Source organism: Peromyscus maniculatus, chromosome 20, assembly GCF_049852395.1.
Source record: "Peromyscus maniculatus bairdii isolate BWxNUB_F1_BW_parent chromosome 20, HU_Pman_BW_mat_3.1, whole genome shotgun sequence".
Classification (NCBI taxonomy): Eukaryota; Metazoa; Chordata; class Mammalia; order Rodentia; family Cricetidae; genus Peromyscus; species Peromyscus maniculatus.
The window spans coordinates 29,550,229-29,565,576 of record NC_134871.1 but is presented as its reverse complement, the minus strand read 5'-3'; the positions used below and the strand labels follow the sequence as shown (position 1 = coordinate 29,565,576).

The 15,348-nt window shown below is 41.3% G+C and overlaps 1 protein-coding gene across 2 annotated transcripts in view; it reads left to right on the top strand.

Moving 5' to 3' along the window:
- Nucleotides 1-4,974: 4,974 nt before the first annotated feature.
- Nucleotides 4,975-15,348, top strand: part of Cpq (carboxypeptidase Q) — a 429,601-nt gene continuing 419,227 nt past the window's right edge. The window contains exons 1-2 of one of the 2 annotated variants that reach the window (XM_076555949.1): nucleotides 4,975-5,365; nucleotides 9,451-9,573. The gene's annotated coding sequence lies outside the window, so the exon portion shown is untranslated. The remainder of the gene's footprint in view (nucleotides 5,366-9,450; nucleotides 9,574-15,348) is intronic. The other variant, XM_042264686.2, reaches the window with a different exon arrangement.

The window sequence follows — 15,348 nt, the reverse complement described above, 5'->3', positions numbered from 1 at the left end:
TTCTTGGATCATATTGGGGATACATATCAGTAAACACAGTAGAAGTAAAAAAAAATGTACTTAATGCACTTACTCTACAGAGCATGTTATGTTAGCCTTGCCTACCTCTACCTCGGTCAGAGCACTCTCATTCTCCTACACTTGATGGAATCATCTAACAAAAAAGTGCTTACAATAAAATGCTGAATAGCTCATGTGGCTTACTGAGTATCAGCCAATCAAAACAGGAGAAAACGAACAGTAGTTTTACTTATTCTTTGAAAATTCAATACAATTTAGTAAAGTTTGATCATTCCCACCTCCCTCCCCTTCATTAATAACTACCATCCCATCTTCCTTACCACTTCATGTTTTCACCCTCAGGATAGAGTTGTTGTTTATATCCGGCTGACTAGAGAGTCAGACCACATGTTGCAACCCAAAGTAAAGGAATCTAAAGTACAGCCTTTTCAGAATTAGTATCCCTTTACACTATCACAAGCTTGAAAATTCTTGAGCCATGATAAGTCAGGGAGAAGATATATAAAAATCACACATTTTAAATTATCTCTCTTTTTTTTAACTTTAAAAACTATCATCTGGAAAGGCACTACCCTGTGGTGGTATTCTAATTGTACTGAAATGTGATTTTGATTGTATGTTAATAAATAAAGTTGCCCGGGGGTCAGAGCTATTAGAGCCATAGCAAGAGTATGGAGGTGGTGGCACATGCCTTTAATCCCAGCATTTGGTGGAAGAGCTAGGTAGATCTCTGTGTGTTCAGGGATACAGCCAGCATTGGAGACATACGCCTTTAAGATCTGGGGGGCTGTACATATAGGCAGTGATGAGGCAGTCCCGTGTTTGGGTTTACAACCAATGAGAAGGCAGAACAAAAAAGACTATGAAAAGACATACACATAGGAAGTACCTCTCTTTTGGGAAGCTAGGATCACACAGGAGGAAGGGTAAGATTTTAGCTCTGAGCTCTGACCTCTCAGCTTTCTCTTTTACATTGGTTCTGTGTTTTTTATTTAATAAGATGGTTGATTACATCTACAACCCAAATGTCTGAGAAAATCTGCTGCTATTAAAATTATATTTATCATTTTCCATGAAACTATTTATCATTGAGTCTGCTTTTTAGATACTTAGTAGCATCAGGATATTAGTAAATATTGAATATTTTCCTCCTTCTTAGGCATTTTCATTTCATATCTTTCAAATATGAAAGTTATTTAATTTTTTAAATATTTAATTTTTTCAAATACATCTTTCCTCTGTGATGCACTTCGTTGTTTTCATCTGTGTGGTTACACAACTTGTAAATTTTTACTTTTTATATTTAAAAATCATTTTATTTCTTCCATTGGCATGTATTCACGTTAGTGCCGCTGGGTCACGTTTGACACCAGTGTGGGATCCACTGAGCCCACTCCAGCGCTCCCCCCCGGCTGTCGCTTCTCTTTCTCCTGAGCAGCCTCACTTCTGTTTCCATGTCATGCATACGTACATGATTCATCTATGTGAAATCTAGGGAACACAGGCAAGAGAATGCATGCCATATCTGTTTTTCTGGGGGTTAGCTTAGTATGCTTAGCTCCAACTATATCAGTTTTCTTGAAAATGACATAATTTTGATATTATTTATGTCTGAAAAAATCCATTGTGTATATATACCACATGTTTTTATTAGTTCTTCTATTGACAGATACATGGCTTGGTACTATAAATTAGCTATTAAGAATAGTATTGAAATGAATATTGATGGGCAAATTATAAATTTTAATGTAATACCCTATGGACTTGAAGATTCAGGATTACCATTTGTGGCTGGTGGTTTAAAGGACATCATACTATCAATGTATTTTAAAGGTATACCAGCATCTCATAACAGATAAAAAAAAAATAAACAAACGTGCTGAAATTGCACTGACTGCTTTTCCAGAGGACCTGGGTTCATTTCTCAGCACCTACATGGCAGCTCACAACTCCAGGATCCAAAATCCTCTCACAGACAGACATACAGGCAAAACACTAATAAAAATAAAGGTAAATAAATTTAATAACTTGGCGGTGGTGGTGCACGCCTTTAATCCCAGTATTTGGGAGGCAGAGGCTGGAGGATGTCTGTGAGTTTGAGGTCAGTCTGGTCTACAGAACAAGTTACAGGACAGCCAAGGTTACAGAGAAACCCTGTCTGGAACCCTCCCTTCCCCACCCCCAAAGGTGCTGAATTTGGTACTTCTATTCCAGGAAAACTAAAAGGCTAATCAAATAATTATAGAATAGGATGTTCAAAATAAACATTGAGCAATTCTCTTGAAAACAGTGCCACCATCCAGAATATTCTTGATTTATTTGATTTTAGGTGGTATAATTTGATTAAACATTGCAATCTTTGGTTACTTAAGTATGAACCCTCAGTTTTATCACCCGTATATTCACTGTCATTAAGAACAACATCATTATGGGGTTGAGACCAGCTCCCACACCAGTCTTGACTGTAGTGACATATACTATCATCTTGGGGTTTCTATGAGCTTAATGCTTTATGTCAAACTTGTTGTGTTCTCCAGAGTTGTTCACATCTGGGACTAGAGGAATGAGAGACAACTAGGATTTGGGAAGTATAACCAACTCTCCACATTTATTTCATCAGTCTGTTCGCATTTGGCTTTACCAGTCACCTGTACCTTATCCGTGCGATGTTCTGGTCAGCTCAGTCCATAGGACTTACAACAACACTATATTGAGTGCTTATGATGGGCAGTGTGCTGGACATGGTTCTCAGTACCCAGAATGTAGTGGATACACTATACATTGGTGAATATTTGTCTATATAAATAAGCATAAACACTTTTATTAAGTGTATTAGTTAATTTTAAGAAGCTGTGACAAAAATACCAAAGAGAACAAACTAAGAGAGGAAGAGTTTATTTAGTTATGGTTTCAAAGGATTCAGTTCATGGTCACTTGACTTTGTGCACTTGAACATAACATCACAACAACAGTGAGAAGCATGAAAAAGAGGAGGCAGATAGGAGCAAAGAATATAGAAGGAATTATAGGTATAACCATCAAAAGCATGCACAGAGTGGTTTAGTTTTTCCACCTGCTAAAGTTTCCAAAACCCCAAGCAAAACTACCAGCTGCAGAGCAGGCATGCAAGATGAGCACTTGTAGCGGAGACTGTGCAGATGGCCAGCTATAGTAGTGAGGTAAAGAATGCATCAAATGACATGTGACGTAGTAGGGGATGTAGATGTGGCAAATAATTCCAACATGAAGTAAGCCCAGAAGAGAGTGGCAGCACAAAGAAAGAGCTCCACTTCCAGTGGCTTGTATGAGCCAAGTTCAGGGCTACCAGGGTGTTTCAGAGAGAGCAGCACTAAGAGCTGTGGGGTATACTGATGTCACTATATCAGAAATTTAACAGTTCTGAAACATGGGAATAAAATGAAAACCTGTGTGTGTGTGTGTGTGTGTGTGTGTGTGTGTGTGTGTGTGTGTGATACTACAATAAAGGGACATGAATGGAGTAATTAACTTCTGTGAACTAATGAGGAGGCTTCATGGAAAAGGGACCAGCACAGTGTTTTCATAGATGGACTCTCAAATCAAGTCAGCTGAATTTAGAATGTTGACTTACGTCACTGGTTGTTGACTTGACCTTTCTAGCTCTCAGCTTCCTCATCCATAAAGTGGAAATAATAATAATGCCTAGCTCATAGGGCTGACAAACACCTGCAGATGATTCACATAAACATAAAAATAAAAAGCACTCAGTGAAAGTTAAGCTCCTCTTATTATTACACTAGAGCCATGCTGGAGAACCTTTTCAGCATGAGAAGAACAGCAGGGAGGAGGCCTGGGAAGTTAATGCATCTGACACACCAAGAACAAGTCACAGAGACAGTCTATGGGATGTTTTTTTTTTTTTTTTTTTTGTTGTTGTTGTTTTTGGAGGGGTGCATGATAGTACAGAAGCTGAGGATAAGCAGCTAGAAATGTAAAATAGGGCAATTTTTTTACTTGTTGCAATGTGTATACTTTTTTTTTCAACAAAAACTAGAGTTTGTCATTTTACAGCTTTTAATTCACCTTTGCTAAATTTTTTAAATTGCATTTTACAAAGATAACAGTCATATGAGATTAGAATTAATACAACTTATTCTTCATCCAGGATAGTTTCAGAAAAATGAAACCCAGTGGGGCTGGATGCTACCATTCATGGAAAGGCCATTTAGGACCATGTTGTAAGATCCTTGAATACCTCACAGAGGTGATACTATGTGGAAGGCAACAGGACTGGAAAACGTGTAGAGGGACTGTTACCTGAGAGCTGTGTGCACATAGACGAAAGGACTCAGAATATTCTTCTTTGTGTATGTTTAATTTTTCTTCCTTGTTTTTCTAAGCATGTGAGTTTTCTTTTTCTTAGCACCTCCCTAGGCAACCCAGGCTAGCCTGGAACTCACGATCCCCCTGCCTCCATCTTCTGGGTTCTTAGATAACACACACATGTATCAACATGCCTAAGTTTTTCCTTGGTGTGGTTAAGAGGACAGGCAGGAACTACAAAGTATTTCACCAAGATAACTTTGATAAGAGTCTGGCTAAGCAAAGGAATTTGGACTTACCAAAACACAACATGTTAAAAATACACATGCTTTGTGAGTAGTAAGGCACATTTCTTTCCTGGACACCTTATAATGCCTAGGCAGACAAAGGACTTTCTGATCACCTAGTTTAGATTACGCCCTCTGCCTTCCACAGTTACCTCCTCTCTTACAGTCCTTCAACCTTGCAGGAAATGAGAAAATAACCTGGTGGTTTGTTTTGTTTTTCAGACAGGGTCTCATTCATTCTGTAGCTTTTGCTAAGTCTCAAAGTCCTGGGCGATCTCCTTGCTGGCTCAGCCTCCCTAGTGCTGGATTATTACCGGCTGAGCCAAAATAACGGTTCAGTTGCTTCCCTTGGGGAGGAGTTTGACAGTTCCCGGCCCAAGGTATCCAAAAGCCAGGCCTTGAGGACCCCACTGGGCCTAAGCCAGGCTCAGGGAGACAGATGCCTGTCCAGGTCCGGTCGGTCCGCCACAGCCTCTGTTAAAACTCAAGTCGCGCTGCGAGGAAAATTACACCATCTTCTGCGGGCCACTAGCCAGGGCGGAATCCTCAGCTCTCTGGCACGTGAAAAAGCCAGGCTTGCAGACCCAGGGTGCTGGGGAGGAGCGGATTAGTGGGGGGCAGCTCTTGTGGCTCCGAGGCCCGCCCTGCAGGCCCAGCACGACCTTCCCGTTCCCGCCCCCACCCAGACGCGGCCCCGTCTTCTGCAGGCCTCACCCGGGTGTGGCCGCTGCTGCTCCGCAGAGCCTCGCGACCAGGTGCGTGCACCCGGGCTGTGGGCGACCGGCTTCTCCCGGGAAACGGGGGGGAGGGCTGAGGCCAGCAGGCCTGGCTGCCAATGAGCTTCTTGACCGGGAGGCAAAATCACCAGCTGAAGCCTGGACTGCCTGCTGTCACACACAAACCCCGAGGCAGAGCCCAACTGCTGGTGCCTGTCACCTGTAGCCCTTCCCCAAGGCCCCCGCCTGCCCTTCATCTGCCTAGGAGCTGCCTTCAGCCCCTATCTGGAATGTTCTCTAGTCTCCTGAGTGACCAAGAGGCTTTATGGGGGTAGGGTGGGGGAGCTTTGGGGGTTTTCTTTCACTTTCTGCCTCGTTCTCTCAATTTGAGTGTCAAAAGCTCGCTCTCAAGAGTTGCAGTTTCTGACTTGTCATAGATAATAGCACTCAATAGCTATTAAATGACAATGAAGTAGAACTGAATGAATTAAGTGGACAAACGCATAGGAAATAGAGCAGAGTGAACAAATTTATGACTGGCACAGAGTCAGCAGACATGCAGGCTTTCAACTCTGTTTTTTCAGAGCTAAGTGTTTTGCAATCTCTCTGGTTAATTGAGAAGAATTTGGTTCTATGCAGCTGTTAAATAATCACCAGACTCTTGAACCCTGTTATCTACTTTAGTTGGATTCGAGTAGACATGCTTGCTTAAAACAAAATATACCCGCGCTGTTTCTTGCTTGCAACTTGTTCTCCTCGGCTTTTCTCACTGTAACATTTAATGTATTTCCAAAGTGCAAAGGTACATCTAAAGGAAGAACCATGTCACTGACTTGTGTGTAAAAACAGACATTTCCTTTGAGTCCAAGACTACGAACAATGTCTGTTTTCTGTGGACAGGTTTGGTTCGGTAAATTAAGAAAGCTAATCATGTCTTTGTGCACAACACATAAAGACTGCTTTAACATAGTTGGCCACTGCTGCGGTTCTGTTTCCTAGATCTCAGGTTCCACAAAAACCAGTTGACCTTGATTGAGTTTGTCAATTGATCTCTTTAGATTTTAATTTCTCTGTGTATGTATGTGTGTGTGTGTTTCCGTGTGTATGCACATGTGTGTGTGGGCCTGTGGGGGGCCAGTAGTCAAGGTCAGGTATCTTCCTCAAGGGTTTTCTTCCTTAAACTATTGAGACAGCACAACTCTGATGAACCTGGAGGTCATGGATTCAGCTAAATCAGTTGGCCAGTAAGGTCCAGGAATCCATCTACTTCCACCCTGCTAATGCTGGGATCACAGACATGGACCAGTGCACCTGCCTTTGACGTGGGTGTTGGGTCCTTATGCTTACATGGCAAGCACTTTACAAATTGAACCATTGTCCCATCACTAGCTCTTAATTATTTTAATCTCTAAAATGATGTCACTTAAATAAATTCCTCCTCCTAGTTATTGCATGTTCTTTGGTCAGGGTTCAAAGTGAAGTTTTGAATGATTTCATGGAATTCTACATACTTCCTCTACTCTGTTTGGGATTCTGTGAGTCTTGCCATGCTTCTTTCTCTGCAGATTACTGCTCCCTTGTTTTCTTTACCACACTTCCAAGCAGAGCCTGAGACCTTCAGTTGGGAGAGAGAAAAGAAGGCAATATTTTCTTCTATATCATTACAGGCTCCCAGTCTGGGTCTCAGTCATTTCCAGTCAACCCTGTCAGATAATGCCATGATTTTCAGCATATTTGGGAAATTGTTTCATTATGAATTTTATCATAGATCACAACATTTTAGGGCTGGAAGGAACGTGGATATTTTTAGAGGACACTTAAAAAGGCATTTTATCTAAATATTAAAATATTCTTTTGCATACTATGTGTAGCAAACACATAGTTCAAAAAATAAAATCTGTGTTACCTACTTATTTCAAGTTTATCTGGTTAAGTAGAGTAAATATTTTGCTTGGTGAAAAACACTGGCTTTCTTAGGTTCTTTTCCAAAAGAACTAGTTGTGGGGTCATGTGTCATTCTGATAAAATGTTCAGGGTTAATATTTATGGTGCTCAGGCCACACACTTTACTGTTCATCTAAACTTCTTACTTATATTGCCCCATTTAATCCTCACCATAAACCTAAGAGCAAGATCCAACTGAAGCTCCTTTTGACCTTACTAACAACCCTGATGACCTGAGTAAAATCCCTGATGTGGAAGAAGAGAACTGTTTCTGCAAATTGTCCTCTGATTTCCACATATTCACCATGGTGTGCATTCGGGCAACAGACACACACACACACACACACACACACACACACACACACACACACACAATGTAATAAAAATTGTCAGTCAGGTTTGATGACACACACTTGTATTTCCAACACTGGAGATGCTTAGGCAGGAGGATTGCTGTGAGTTCAAGGACAGCCTAGGCTACCTGGTGAGATATAGTCTCAAAAACAAAAACAAAACCGAAACAAAAAATGTTTGAATTCCACTATGATTCCATAATTTGAACTTAAATGCTCATGTATCTTAATAACTTCACTGATTTAGGGAATTTAAAGTGGGTGACACTGAGGGCTGTCATCAGTGAACAGTACCTAAGGGCTGTACCATGAGATCTAAATCTAAGCACTGGTGTGTGTGTGTGTGTTTATTTTCTAGCTTTGTGTCTTTGGTGAGAGGCTGCTTGCCAACATACTAATAGGGAACAGTGGGAATGCAAGATGGGCTTGCAAGACCCTTATAATTAATTGATGAGAGCAAAAAACTGGCCTATAAAATAAGTAGAAATTTATTTTGCTTCTTGTGTCTGCCAGGTTTAGCCTCATGGAAGGCAGAGGCCAATGGTAGCTGCCTGGAAGTCTGAGAGCCCATGCCAGTTTGATTTAGCTCAGGAGGCTGGTGCTTTCTGCCCTGGAGGCTGATATGATGGAATAGACTTTCTTCTTGCTCACAATATTATGAAAAAAAAATTTAAAGCAAAATCTTTTATTACTTGCCCTGGAGCTAGAGCTTTAAAATGTACTTTCTCTCCCCCGCCCCACCCCGCTCCCCACCGCCACCCCCACTATCCCTAAACCACTTAGCTTTTAAAAACAAATAATCCATTCCTGTGCTTGCCATTGTTGGATTGTTAGTCCTTTGTCTTCATTTCTGCATGCTCCTTCCTTCCCTCCTTTCTTCTTTTTCTTCTTCTTCCCTTCTTTGTTTCTTCTTCCCTCCCTCCTTTTCTGTTTTCCCACCCTTCCTGTTTTTAACACAATTTTCCACTCAGTACTTCTATTGCTCAGGAACTCGCTATGCGGCCAAGGCTGCCTTCAAACTTGCTGCAACCTACCCTTGCCTTTCAGCCTCCCAAATGCTGGGGTTATAGGTGTGAGCCACCCCATTCAGCTCTGGGATCTCCTCTGTAATATAGCAAAGTAGTGGGAACGACTGGTGTGATTCTTTTTAGTTACTACTTTATTCAGTGCATATTAATATTTCAACAGTTTACTGAGTCTGTGCTATATGCTAGATAAAGAATAGAATACTGAGTTTGAGCAAGAGGGTGAACTACCACATATTTAATTATACCAAATGGCAATGCAGGGTAGATGTAGTGACATGCCTGTCATTCCAGGGTTTGGAAGACAGAGATAGGGGTTCCCTGGGGCAAGCTGGGTAGCTCCCGTGTGTTCCAAAGTTGCCTTTGCTGGAGAACTTTGTGTCCAGTTAAGAGGCACTGCCTCAGTGAATAAGGTAGAGATGGAGGGAAGATTCTGGATGTCAACTTTGGATCTCTGCAGGCATGAACACATGTACACATACACATGCAAACAAAAACACCCACACCACACAGACACATGCAAAAGTTTTACTTTATTTCATTTTTAATACTGGTATGGATTCAAGGACCACAAGACTTTCTGGTTTCCCTGTGTCTGCCCACTATATGGATGAATTTACATGCATGGTTGTCTCCTGTGGGTCCTCCTCACAGTCAGACTGAGGGCAGCGTCAGAGCTACACTTGTCCATTTCTCAGCTGAGTTTTATATTGCTCAACACCCTACTTAGAGATGCTTGGTAAGCAGTAAAGGTAAGTAGATGCATTAACTGAAAAACATCATGTTAAACATATTTTACAAGGTCTTTAATGATCCAGAGATTCAGAAGCAGACTATCCTCATACTACTTGATATCCGAGTCTTCACATATACATGGGATACATGGTGTCGCAGGTGTATCTTACCTTAAGCAAATTCCGTACTGGTAAGTTTGACTTTATTTACACTATCCACCATTGTTCACTTTATAAAAAAAGTTATCAGTATGATTGTCCAGTTCATAAAAGGGTTAACTTCCTTGCTGAAGATCGAGTCATGAGTGTTTTATACTGGAGACCCCCATTGCACTGAAAGTATCTGATTTTTCAGTCTCTAAATACCACCTCTTATGAGCATCCTGTTCTGGTGCTAAGAATCCTTCCAGCCACTGACCCTCTCCCTAGAGCTCTTGACTCTGCTGGTCTCCACATACCGTCTGCTTTAGTTTTTCACTTGACATGGTTGGCAGAGTTAGAGGGAACATACAGCGAAAAATTCCACAGCAAAGCAAGGCTCTGAGATAAAAGATGTTACCATGGATTAAAAGGCAGAAGGTTGTGAATTACTGCCAGTCATGGGAGCTGAGACAGTGCAGGCACCATAGTTTTAAAGTTGTAGTTTATGTAAGAAAGATACAAGCATCCAGCGGCATCTACTTCACATTGTTCCTGTAGCAACCAATGCAAAGGGGTTCTTTGTATGTAAGGTACTATGCTGATACATTCTTTTCTACAAAGAGCCTGGTATGACTACACCAAATCATACTGTGTTGGTCATTTCCCTTGCAAACAATTTGTCACAGACTTTATCAAATGTTCTGAAATTTTTCTCCTAATAAAATAAATTTTCTCTCTTCTTTTTTTATCTTATTCTCCCTCTCTGGTATTCCTCACCCAGTGCAAAACTTCCCAATCCCTTTTCTGCAAAGTAAGATCAACCTCTCTGTCAGCACCCATACCTCAGATATTTTCCTATTGTGTCTTGTTAACAAATTGAAAATGATGAGAAGAGTTGGCAGTTCTGTTGCCGTTAGGAGAGGAAGCTAGTTCCTTCCCTGTGTTCTAAATAAGCCTTTACTGTGTTTTACCCATCACTCTCTGCTACATTTCCCTCACTTCCTAATAGTTTTTCCTTTGTACTACTCCTATTTCTCCAATCCTTCAGTTTCTCATTTTTTTTTATTTATTTGTTTGCTTCATTTTGGTTTTGTTTTTTAATGACATCTCCCTGGGTAGCCCAGATTGGGCTCAAACTTGCAATCCTTCTGTTTCTGCTTCCTTAGTATCTGACATAAGGATTAGAATTCTAAAACTCTACTTAAAATACGATACACAGTTATTAGTCAAGTCTGTTTTCATTTTTATTCCTACGTGCTCTGTCAAATAGATGTGTCATTTTAGATTGGAGATCCGTTGTAGGGTGGCAGCGCCTCCACCAAGTGCCCTCACAGCACAAACTAGAGGGCGTATACTGGTCACTCTGCTTGAATGGTCTGCAGGTGCAGCTAGCTGTTCCTGTTCTCCCAGTATATTCTCTCATTTTATAAGAATTCATCACTAATGGAATCTTCATTTGCCAATTTATGCAATACAAATGTGTCAAAAGTATTTTATGCTTTATTTTCCATATTTACCTATTATTAAATCCTGCCCACTCTAATTTCTAAGAATATCTCAAGCTTACCCCTGTTTCATATGGCCCACAGCAACAGGATCTCCCATGATCCATCATTGTCTTCCCGGCTCTGCCTCTCTCCACTTCAATTCCTATAAAACATTCTTGGTACAGCTGCTTTCTTTTTTTCTTTTCTTTCTTTCTTTTTTTTTTTTTTTAAGTCCAGACATATTACTGCTTTGGAGAAAATTTAAAAGCCAGGTAAAGGGTACACATCCATATAATCCCAACACTTAGGAGGCTAAGACAGGAGGATCTCAAGTTAGGGACTGTTAATAAATTGCACCAAAAATGTTAGTAAACTGTTTGAAAAGGTGAGTTTTGCAACTCTGTGGGTTTGGTGTCCTTACTACCTGGGGAGTCAGGCAACATCTTGAGCTGTGTAGCACAGCTGTGATGGCTGAACTGCAAGGAGACAGTTCAGCCCTGGAGGGCGAGGTATCCCGGATACCTGGAGCTGCTCAGAACAGCAGCTCTGCCCTGAAAGTGTTCTGGACACCTGGAGCTGTGTAACACAGCTCTGACAGCTGGGACTGCAACAAACAAACAAACAAACAAACAAACAACAACAACAACAAAAAGAAAACCAGCCCAACCCTGGAAGGGAAATTTTTCTGACTTCTCGGGAGAGTCAGGCCTGGGATTGCTTCGGCAGGAAAGGGTATCCTGACTCTTTGGGAAAGTCAGGATATACCTGGTGTGATGGGGGATGGTCTCCCTGCAGGACACAGCAATCCTGCTCCTCTCCTGGAGAGTCACAATCTCCAGCTCAATGTTACCAGCTCTCTCTTGCTCAGTCCACTATGGGACGTCTTAGCAAGGTTCTTCTGTTCAGCTCCCCACTTGCTCAGTCTACTATGGGATGTCTTAGCAAGGTTCTTCTTTGCACCAGTGAATGAAGGTCTTCATCCAAAACTCTTTTGAGAAAGAGATTTATTTGGGAAGGAGGAGTCCAGGAGAGTAGCTGCCTCTACCAGGGCAGAGAGAACAGCTCACAACTGACCAGGCAGGGCGGTTTATATAGGATCTCCAAGGGGCAGAGTCAACTGTGATTGGTTAGTTTATTTTCTGCTCAGGGATTGACCAGTTTTGTGGGCAAGGGGCAGAGATGGCCCTGATTTCAGGGCCAAACTGTGTTTTTTTCACTGGCCTTTCTTGGCTTTTTGACACTGCTTCTAAGGCCAGGGCACATTTCTTTCATTGATTCTGCTTCTAGGGGCCAAGAGCGTTATGCCAAGAGTCAGGGCATATTTCCTTGGTTCTGCATTTGGGGATAAAGTATTTGTTTCTCTGGCTCATATCCCAAACACGGGCTGTGTTTCTTTCCGTGGTCCTGGGCCCTAGGGCCAGGATTCTACTGTCCTCTGTAATTGGTTAGTTTCACAAGTCATTTGGACATGGGCAGAGATGACTCTGATCTGAGCTAAACTGTATTTCTCTCACTGGCCTTATCTAAGCCATCCTTTCCTAATTCTGGGCTCCATGGTCATGGTGGGTTTCTTTAGCTAGCCCCCTTTCCCTACAGGGACCATCCTAGGCTACATAGAAAGTCTGTGTATCAAGAAACAAGGGAGTGGATTGGGGTGGGTAACAAAGATCTAAATAACTTGGCATTCAAGAACCCTTTGTTACTGAGTGATACACATCCCATCTTCTCTGCAGCTGCACTGGACCTCCATCACTCTAGGAAGGCTGTGCCCATGTTCACCTCTTTCCCCTTGCCTTTGTGGTTCTCTTTGCTTAGAATATCTCTTTCTTTCCTCCGATCCTTTAGGCCTTAAAACACAGTTTAAAAAATCTAACCATTCTATGAAATCTTTCTAAATTCCAGTCACATCTCTTTCCTGGGAGAATAAATGGCCACTACTCCCTTATCTTTCACATGACTCTGTAATCATGGGTTCTGGGCATCCAAACTCCAGTCCTTAAGTGTGAAGCAAGTATTTTTCAAAGCAAAGGCCATTACATTAGACCGAGAGGCATTTCATACTGTTAACAGATATAAACTATAAGAAAGGAGTATTTATGATTCTCTAAGAATCATGTAGGAGACAGGACTCCAGGCACACTTGTGAGGAATTATGTAGATTAGGTTAATACACACTGTAGCTATGGGCGGCCCTATTCCATGGGCTAGAGCTATGCTCTTTTATAACTTTCCATTCCTTGAACTGCAAGTCAAAATAAATCCCTCCTTTATTTGAAATTCTCACAGCAACAGAAAAATAACAAATACATACATTATTGGCAGATATCCAATTATTTTGTGTATGTGTAGAGAGGTGTTAGTGGGGTATGTGTGAGGGTGGGAGTTCTTGTGAGTGTCAAGGTGAATGTAGAAGTCATATATTGAGAGTGAATATTTTCCTCAGTGACTCTATCTTTGTTTTGGAGACAGGGTCTCTAATTGAGCCTGGAGCTCACTGACTTGATTAGACTAGCCAGCAACCACCCATGACCTTCTTGTCTCTGCTCCCCCACCAATGGGATTATAGGTATCATTCGTGGCTTTTGCATTGGTGTTGGGAATCTGATCTCTGGTCCTCTTCACTATAGTTGCTTTATGGTTGCCCTAGATGGTGGATACCTCCTTCACCAAGATCAGGGCTCCAGGAACTTCTCACTTTTCAATGTATTCTATGTTAGACTCATCTTCCAGCAGGTTTTCAAAAGTGCCATTTCTATGTTTCTACTGCTTATGGCTCTAGTGGCTCTGGTCCAAGTGAATAAATTTTGACTGTGATTCTGGGTTTTCCCATCTCTTTAATCTTACAATGTTGGTTTGCCTTTTAGTCCTCTGATGAACCAGGAAGGACTAAAGTTGTTGGTTTTCAGCTTGTTTGTTTCTATTTGTGGTGGTAAGGACAGGAACAGTGACTTGCGAGTGTTGTATTTTAAAAATGGTGGGAAGGAGTCACACCATACAACAGGGCCCACATGGGAGATTTATTGAGGGGAGGGGAAAAAAGGGGCAGAGACCAGTCCCTGGGGATAAGAGCAAAGGAAGAGAAAGAGAGCCAGGCAGGGCCTGCCTTTTATAAGGGAGCATGGCTAATGCATACAGGGGGTGCTCTTAGTGGCTGCAGCTGAGAACGCATTCTGTCAGGACCCTAAGGGCAGGCCAGTACAGATGCCTGAATAATAGCAATCTTTTTATGTTGCAACTGAAAGTGGAGGTATAGACAATGCTCAGTTTAAGTTTCTTGCTTGTCCTCATGAGATATTTATCTCTACACTTGACTTCTCATTTCTCTTCTCTGTTTTTCACATTAGCATTGTGTAAGAGTGAGAACATTTTTTGTTCAAAATTCTCTTCTTAAATTAACTAATTTTAATACATGATAAATGTTCTTAATATATATACCCAGTTTGGGGCTTTAAACATTTAAAATTTCCTGGAGCTGGAGACTTGTCTCAGTGGTTAAGAGGACTTGTTGCTCTTGCAGAGAACTGAGGTTTGAGTTTCAGCATCCACACTGAGTGACACATAATGACAAGTAACTCTAGCTGCAAAGGATAACCTATATGCATGTGTTTATGTGCAAGTACATGTGTGTGTGCATGCACACACACACACATGAAAACAATATCTTGAAACATTTGACAATTTATCTTGAGAAATATGTGTGATAACAGGGAGACAAAGCAAAAGCAATATAAAAATTAGTAATATTTTATATTTTCTACATTGCACATTTAAGGCAGACTATTAATGGCTTAATGCTTACAAATTTCTCAATGCTCATTTGTTAATATTCTCTTTTATTCTGCCAGTCAATCACTACTTCTCTATAGTTCACCTGTTACAGTGGACCTCTCTATTAGCTGAGCTTCTAAGCAATCATTCCCTGAGACTTGGAATAACAGAATCATATCTCAGAACAGTCAAGATTTTAATTCAGAGAAAGGAACTGGGTCTATTGCTAATAAAACTACGGAACATTTAACTTTACACTTTTAGAGATGGAGTAAACACCTTGCAAGTTATTTTTCTAATTCAGAACAAGCAGTAGAAAGATTGGCAGGGGAAGGACTGATGTGTGCCCATGTGGGAAGAAGGATTCTGCTTTGAAAACACAGATGGGTCTTTGGATGTGGAAATTTATGAGGTTCGGAGAGCCATGAAACATCTTTAGAAGCTAAGTCCAACAGAATAAATGGGAGGCTGTTTGCTGGCTTGGCATTGGGGCCTGTCTGGCACAAACTACACTGTGAACAACTTTTCAGACATTTGCATCTGCATACATGACACTGGATTCTCAAAGTG